The sequence below is a fragment of the Chinchilla lanigera genome, unplaced genomic scaffold (assembly GCF_000276665.1).
Source record: "Chinchilla lanigera isolate Chin_1 unplaced genomic scaffold, ChiLan1.0 scaffold00008, whole genome shotgun sequence".
NCBI classification, from domain to species: Eukaryota; Metazoa; Chordata; class Mammalia; order Rodentia; family Chinchillidae; genus Chinchilla; species Chinchilla lanigera.
In genome coordinates, this window is record NW_004955409.1 from 5,554,577 (window position 1) to 5,563,305 (window position 8,729).

General features: G+C 42.7%; 1 long non-coding RNA gene across 1 annotated transcript in view; it reads left to right on the top strand.

Moving 5' to 3' along the window:
* The window catches only part of LOC106147751, a 21,373-nt gene extending 13,304 nt beyond the window's left edge, over window positions 1–8,069 (top strand). Inside the window, exon 4 of the long non-coding RNA XR_001232684.1 lies at window positions 5,944–8,069. This is a non-coding gene — a long non-coding RNA (uncharacterized LOC106147751). The remainder of the gene's footprint in view (window positions 1–5,943) is intronic.
* Window positions 8,070–8,729: the final 660 nt, after the last annotated feature.

Consider the following 8,729-nt stretch of genomic DNA (forward strand, 5'->3'; position numbering starts at 1 on the left):
TGATGCAAAACAGCTCTTACTGGCCCCTTCTCGCATTGAACTCCTGGGACCCCTTTTATACCTGCACATCCTCACATTCCCAGGCCCTCCCTGCACCGCACCCCCCCACCCATCCTCACACTGTCCAAGAAGCCTTTGAGCTCAGACACGGGACTCTAACATTTAGGTGGCCATCTGGATGGCTTGCTTAATCAGTTTTCACCCTAAAAAGAATATTGATCTAGGTTTGCAGAAATCTCTTTTCAGGTAACAGCAGTACAAGTAGTAAGACATCTGACTTACAAAGCATTTAAAAACATAAATGCTCTTCTTCTCTTTGTATTCCAATTCAAGCGCTAACAGTCAGTTCCTTATAAAGTGGGCTAGCATATCAGGCCCAAGCAATTCAGAAGATGATAACCAGGCCAGGTGTGGTGGTGGATGGCTGTCATCCCAGCACTTGGGAAGCTGAGGCAAGAGGATCCCTGTGAGTTTAAGGCCAGCCTAGGGTACCTGGTGAGTTCAAGGCAGGACTGAACTATACTGTGCTATCCTATTTCACCTCCACTACCCCCCAAAAGACAGAAACAAGAAAAGAACTATATGCCTCCACATAAGCACAAGGAAAAGGAAGAAAAGATGATCATTTTGCCCTGTAAACAAAGATATTCAGTGTAGACAGTGTGCTGTACCTAACTGAAATTACCTTTAAAATAAATCCCTGCCCTCTCCTCTCTCTCCCTCTCTCTCTCTCTCTCTCCAGCTGGACAAAGTTCTCTCATGATTCTACTTTGGCTTAGAACACAGGCTTTGCCTGGTGCCGCTCTGTCGCCAGCCTCCTCTCTGAACTCCCTGTGGGGTGTTCATGAGTGTTGGAAGCGGCTGGAGCTGGAAAGGGGTCTTATGAGTAAAGGCAGGACAGAGCCAGAGTGTCTGAGGCAGTCAAGCTACCTCAGTCTTGAGAAAAGCTTCCTGCCTGGACAATTCAGTCATTAATTGCTAGGCAACCTTGCCTCTCGTGATACTAACTTTGCAAGGGTATAAATAAATGCCCCTACTGTGGTTGTTGGGTCCTCTTACTGGTATACCAAGAGATCAACAAATTCCCTACATTTGACACCTGAACAGCACATCTGGTCAGACAGAATAAGTGGGCAGTGGGTATGCTTCCAGACAGCATGCAACTGGGTATGACGCACATTTGTGAGAGCTAGTATTTAGTGCTGGAGTGCATGGTACTGGCACATTGGGTGTCAAGTGTGGGGATGGAAGCTCATTAGGGCCAGAAATGGGTTCACTAAGGGCAGAGAGATAAAACAAGCTTAAAGAGAGAAACAGGCTTAAGAGAAGCCAAAAGGAGAAATGTATATTGATTTTACTAGTAGGTAAAAATGGGCAAGCAGATTCTGAAGAACCACAGATGTTTATAGATGTACATAAAAATGTTTGTTTTTTCCTGGTTCCTGTGTTTACGTTGCTTTTCTGGATTGCAGTTAGAAGGGGTTTTACAACCACTAAGGATTCAGCTAAGAAGTGTACTTTGAAATGAAGTCCCGAGCCCAAACGGGACAAGGAGAGGAGGGCCATAGCGACACAGATAGAGCTTAAGCCCTCTAGCTTTGCTCAATCAGATGAAAAAGGAAAAAATTATTTTAAGTTGGGCGTGGCTAGATCCAAGCAGTGCCAGGGGGAGGGGCACTAACCAGGCTCAGAGGAGCCCCTTGCTCCAGTCCTAGGCAGACCCAACTGGGATTTCCCAGCCACCTGCACGTCTGTGCACCTGGTCCAGTCACAGCTGCTGGAGCACCACCAACTATAAAGGTGTACCTGGAAGCCAAAGGGTGGGACACGATCGCCGCGCACCCTGGCTCTCCCTGCTGCTGCCGCAGCCATCACTGACATGGCTGTGCACGCTTTTGGCACCTGGGCTCAGAATCAGGGGGAAAAAGTGGGCATCCTATGGCCAGACTGGGAGCCCAGAGCAGGAGTACAACCGGTGCACATCGCTTGGGGAGGGAGAACATGGGCGAGGGAGCCCATTCCCTGTGCTAAGACAAGGAAGCTGCTGTTAGCAGCTCGCCCAGCCCCGAGGTGATGGAGCGGAGGCTGCAGCCAGAATCAGGAACAAAATTTTGTTTGAATCTTCTGACTCTCTATTGCTTAAATCATCATTCTTTCTTTAACAAAATTTAAAAAATTATATTTTCAAAAAGGATCCAAGGGTTTTGGATCTTCTGACACCTACTGGGTTAAACAAATTAAACAAAATCACCCTGAGATGGAATTGACTACTGAAGAAAAAAAAGCCTCACAGAGGATAGAGCGAGTTTTAAAAGAGAAGGCTTTTACATTTTCCCTTTAAAGCAATTAATTTAAAAAGCTATTTCCATCCTCAAGATAAAAAGTTTGTCTTTAAGCCGGGCATGGTAGATCATGCCTGTAATCCCAGCACTCAGATGGCTGAGGCAAGAGGATCATTGTGAGTTCAAGACCAGCCTGGGCTATAAAGTGAGCTCAAAGCCATCCTGAACTCCATAGTGAGATCCTATCTCAAAAAGACAAAAAAAGAAAAAAAAGAAGTTTGCCTTTAGTTAAAAATAATCATATTTCCTAAGATGTACAACATTGGAGATATTTAAAAGATTACTTATAAAAAACATAATTCCCATAAATAAAAACTTTGCCCTTTCTCTCAAAAAATGTATATTTCAGTGATGGCTTTGGTCTTTTAGAGTTATAGTCATAAACTTCCTCATTTTAGATTGTACAGATAGTAAAACTATCTTGTTTTATTTATAGTTTTCTTTTTGACATCATATACAGAATATGCTGCTGATTTAAAAGGTTTTGTAAGTCTTTGGTGCTCTCATGATTCCTAGTGATGCTGATTGCCTGTTTCACATTCCAAAATTAAATTAATATAGAAAAGCTTTAGTATTTTACAAATAGATATAAAAGTTTGGAGTACAATCTAAAAGCAATAGAATTTAAATAGTCGCTTGATTTTGACATCCCATTTGAATGGTGACAGGCCTAGTGGTGGCCTCCAAAAGGGTACAAGCTGTGATAACCTTTTCGTATTTGGGTCAACTTATCCAACAAAGACAATTTTCCCCAAATTGTTCAGATCAATCTAAAATGATTTTTTTCAAACTTTATTTGGTAAAATTAATTAGCTCCATCTGGATTTTGGGCTAATTTCTCTGGTGTTATTAATTGTCATTATCCTTCAGACAGGTTAATTCAGTTTGCTTCTGTTTTCACAGATGGGTCATCTTAGGTTATGTGAGGCTATATGACAGCTTCCTCTTCCAAAAAAAATAGGATACAGGTTTCTCACTGTAAGATCAAAATTAAATTACAAAAACAAAAGGGGGAATCATTCCCTCCCACTTTATGTAGCAACATACACTATTAAATTTTAAAATTTTATAAAAGATGGAAGTAAAATGGCAGAATGACAATTCAATCTGGTAAAGCAAAAAAAGCTAACTTGGGGCCAGGATATGTTTGTGTTTTCTAGAGCATGGTGTTTGGCTGTAGTATCAATCCAGATTTGAGAAAGTTGACAATGATGAGGCTAGATTTGGCCTGGGGCCTACTGAAGAAACTGACAAAATGGAAATCTAACCTCTAACTAAGTGTCAGATTATATAGAGATAACTGAGCTGAAAGTTACCAGTATTCTTAAAACAGAATAAAACACAAAATATGCATATTCTTTACAGATAAAATATTCTATTCCTTCTAAATTTTTCTGATGAGATATGTTTACTAATTGACAACAAAATCTGACTAGTCTATTTGTAATTATAAATTTCTAAAATTATAATAGAGCTACTATAGTTCAATTTGGTCAAAAATATATTTGAGTGCACTCTGATTTTATAAAGATGTTTATTTGTTTGTTCTGTGTACTTGTTATTTGTCTACTTATCTGTCATTCTGTGAACAGCTGTTCCCCTTTATTTTGAGTTCAACAATTTTTCTTCCATCATTTGATCATAATACAATTTGGGTTATAGATTTAAAAGCATGCCTTCCTTGGAGTTACCAGCTGGTCTAAGTGATATCAAAATCAGCTTTCTCATAGCTCATCAAAAAATTTAAAATAACAGAAATTCCTTAAGGTAAGGAGAAATTACTGGGCAGAACTGCAACTGATGAACAGAGGACTGGCCAGCCTTTGTTCATTAATAAGGAGTCCCAAGCGATTTCCATAGTCTCTTGGGAGACATCCCAATAATTTGGTCATTTGGTCAAAAGGTAAAGTCTTCCAGGAAAAATTATAGTAAAGTTTTCTCATAAAAGATGCTCCTGACACAAAACTATGCTAAGAAACAAAGGTTTTCATATGTGTATGGCAATTCTTTGGTGTTAATCTCATGGTGTATTAAATGTATTCATGATTCCAGATGTACAGGTCTTCCAAAATGTAAAACAAATACTGCTTACTGTGATAAGAATTTCCCTCAGATTCAAACCTCTGCCTTTAACAAAAAACTTTTTATGTGTATCCCACTAAAGGACAATAAATTAAGTAAAAGTTTCTTATGTATTAGATAAGGATGATTGGTTAAAAGGGTTATGTTATGTCAAAATGGAAAATTAGGTATGTTACAAAATGTCGTTATGATTGTCATGCTGCAATGTTATGTATGGTTTTGATTCCTAAATTTCTGTGTAAAAATATGTAATTGTTGCCTGTTAACATTCTGTAAGGATTTAAATATTAGGATATCCATGGTTGTCAGAAAATAATGGTTCCATTTCAAGTTGTAAGGTGCTTGATATTCAGATAAGATAGTAATGTTAAGCTTAGTGCCTCTATTACAATATAATGCCTTTAATCTTCTCTTCTGGATTTTTAACAACTGAGATTTGGAAACCATAAATTAGAGAGATAGCTTGGGCTAAGAGGTCAGCCAATATTATGTCTCTAGCCCTCCAAGGTCAGTGAGGACTCACAACATAAGAGAACCTCTGCTGTGACGTCCTTTAACTCTGTTGAGTCCCTGATTTTGTGGTCAAGGAGATTATGGGACCACAGAGCAATGTGATTCATGATGTATAGTGTGCCTAAGGAAAGTCACCAGAGAGAAAAGTATCCCTCAGGCTTTTACAGAAAGCAACTTGGTCAAGCAATGGCCGTGACTCATCCAGATGGCTGATACTGACAGAAGATCTAGAGGTGCTGTACCTGGTTCCAAAGTGATTCCTGAGGTGACTTAACTGGCCTTGATAGATAGCAAGAAATTGAAATTGATTAATACAGGTCTCACTTTAACTTGATCTTAAACATCCAGCAGAAAAGTATAACCACAAAATGTGGAAAGGAATGCCATGGTAATATGTTAGCTATAAAAGGTTCGAATAAGCAACAACTTTTGACAACTACAGCTAGACTGGTAACTGACCACTGTTATGGATTTTGGACTATATTCTCCAAGCGTAGATTTTCCACCTTCAAATAAACACCCATCATTTACAAAACAGAGAAGGGAGAGATGTTAGGAGCAGCTGGAGCTGGAAATTGGTCATACATGTGAGGGCAGGACAGAGCCAGAGTGCCTCAAGCAGTCCAGCTATGTCGGTCTTGAGAAAAACATCCTGCCTGGATAATTCAGTCATTAATTGCTAGGCAGTCTTGCCTTACTTGATAGTAACTTTGCAAGAGTATACATAAGCACCCCTACTGTTATTGTTGGGACCTCTTATCCATCAGGTAAGAGGTTGCCTCTACCTGACCCAGCTCTTGTCTATTTTTTCCTCATACCCACCCCTGTTCCTCCTTGGGGCACACTGACAAGTTCCCTATATGTGGGGTGGGGTGTGGTTTTTTGAGAGAAGTGCTTTTTTCATCACAAAACATGTGTGGGGCAACAGTAGAAGAACTTGTCTGTGTGCTTCAGTTTATCCTATCAGGGTGCAGATTATGGGCATTGTCCTGGTTCGCATTCCCAGGGGAAGAAGACCGTGCTGCAGGGATCTGGGGTGAGGAGGGAGAAGCATCTGCGGCTTCCAGCACCTCCTGCTTTAGGACCAGACACCATCGGTCTGCACCACTGTCCCCAGTTATACTGGTGGCAGTGTCAGCATCCATTTCTGGCTCTACACGGAAAAATACTCCTCTGCCTGCAGTCCTCCCTGGTACTCACCCCAGATTGACAGTTTCCTTCCAAGGGGGCAGTACCAAGTCCAGGGAGCCAGTATTGAGTCCAAGGAGCCAGTACCAAGTCTGGGGAGCCAGTACCAAGTCCAGGGAGCCAGTACTGATCCCAAAGAGTCAGTACTGAGTCCAAGGAGCCTGGGTAACATATTCCAGGGAGAGGGCTGGTGGGAAGTGTGGGATGGATACAGGCACCCATTTAGGCAGCATTTTTATCTTAGGCTTTGAAGATTTTGCTACTGAACATCAAATTTCTCTTCTTTGGCTGTTTGGCTATATATTGGTTTTTTTCTGATGTGAAAAAGGGTTTCATCTCTGCTGTGAAAACCAAGCACAGACTGCAGTCACAGACACCTCTTCTTGTGGGAACCATATTTTCCCACTATTATGCAAAGAGCCTGCCTCTGCTCCTGTCTGAGGAGACCCCTACACAGCAGGAGTCTTTCCCTAAAACTATTTCCCCTACCTTCTCCATTCCACTGCTTTGCATTTCATACACGCTACCGCAGGCAGTTGTCATTATTTGTCTTGCTCCCATGGAAATGCATTTTCTGAGCGCTCCCTGTCACTTGTTCTGATCCTACTGTTTGTCAAAACATTGCCTCTGAAGTTGCCTCCTTCTCCAAGAAGCCAAAAATATATAAATATTTCTCATCACCTACAAGTTCATCCATCACAAATCTCACCGGGATTTGAAATTAGGGCGACTTGGGGTTTTTGTTTCCATGAGGGTGATTCCCATTGTAACACAGTGAAGGAATTATAGGATTCAAAGATCTCCCCCTTGAACCCGGCATATTAAAAAATGGTCACAAAAAGCTTACTTTGCTGTGTGCTCATGCTGTGTGCAACAGGAAGGCCAAACCCCACCTTTGGGAGGGGGGCAGTGGGCAGGGGGGAGGGGGCACAGACCCACAATCAGGAACTTCAGAATCGGGTCCTACGCTCACTGTGGTTTGGCTGCTCTGGGGCCAATGCACACACCTTAGCTGCGCTTTCTCGCCGGTGGCTCACTCATAACCTAAAGACGCTTCAGATGCCCCTGGAGTCACAGTTCCTTGGTGTTCTCTGCACCCTCTTTCCTTTGCCACCCTCTGCTTATGACCTGGGTGTGCTGGCGATGGCTTGTTAAGCTCATTGTCAGGCATTAGGTTAGACCCATATCCCGGAAGGTCAGTGCTCTGATGTGCCTCGTCCCCAGCCCTTCCATGGCTGCCCACTGCCTCCCTGGTGTTTTGGACTCGCCTCGGTGGAGCCACAAGCGCCCACTGGAGAGCAGTTACCAGCAATTCCCACACGCCTTTTAGAGGCTGTGAGGCTTGACAGATCGAGTCAGCTTGAGTAAAGAAGCTCAGTTAAGCCGGTTCATCAGCTCCACACCCTAGGATGTGGAAGGCCCACCCTAGGGAGGCTTGTCACCTGGACAGTATAAAGAGGGAAGGAAGAAGGACCGATCTGCTTCTATTTTTTTGGAGGAGCTCCAGTCTTTGCCTGCACTTTAGACGTCCTCTTCTGGCTTCCAACGCAGACTCTTCAGCTTCTGGCAAAGATCCTTCAGCTTCCAGCATAGACCCTTCAGCCTTCCATCAAAGACCCACCGGCCTCCTGATATGGACTTGCATGGACACTGCAGTGAGCTCCAGACCTTCAGCTGTATCCTTCGGTCTCTGGTGTGCAGACACCCTCTGCGCGCTTCCTCATCTGACTGTTGGTGGCCACTGTAAGCCAGTCTTGTAAACTGTAATATGTATTTGCATATCCTGTGCTGTATCTCTCTCTATAGTAAACTCTGATACAGAGGGCAGCCTGTTTGAACACTGGTTCTGCCATCTCCGTACTGTGCTCTGTGTCTTCCTATTTTCACAGCACGTCCCACCCCGCGTGTGTCTGTATTTTTCTTCCTTGCCTAATAAATGGTAATTTCCGGAGGTAAACATCCCCACTGCTGACCAAATATTCTTGGCCATGCGTCGTGTAAGATACTTTACATCCGTCATCTCTAGATTTTCCAGTAACATAAGGTGGGTGTGATGGGTTTCATAATGTTCTCCAAGTCTCACGGCTACCATGTGACAGCTCGTGTCTTAGTAATTTCACATACAAAATCTACGAAAAGCCCCACTAAATTGAATGAATGATGATGCTGGCACCTGCCCCACACACAGATGCCTGGCAAGTATAACCGGTAAACCCCCCTTCAAGGCAGCCACTCACTTTAGACAGTTGCCGCCAGGGGGCAGTAGATCGCCACAGCCCTGCCGTCCGATCTTTCGCAGGGTTTATAGAGCTCTCCAAGGGACCCAGAGATTCTCTGACAGTATCCTTATTTTAAGATCAAAAAATTGATGAAGTTTGCTTTACTTATTCAATATCTTTTTTGTCAGTAAGAGAGCAGAATTTTTTTTTTCTTTTTTTCTTTTTTTGTTTTTTTTCCAGTACCGGGAATCAAACTCGAGACCTTGCACTTGCCAGGCAGGCACTGTGCTGCTGAGCTAAATCCCCAGCCCTGAAAGCAGAATTTTAACCTGTATGTAAAACCCCCCAAAGTTAGTATTTTTTCATTTTTCTTCTCAGAAAGCTT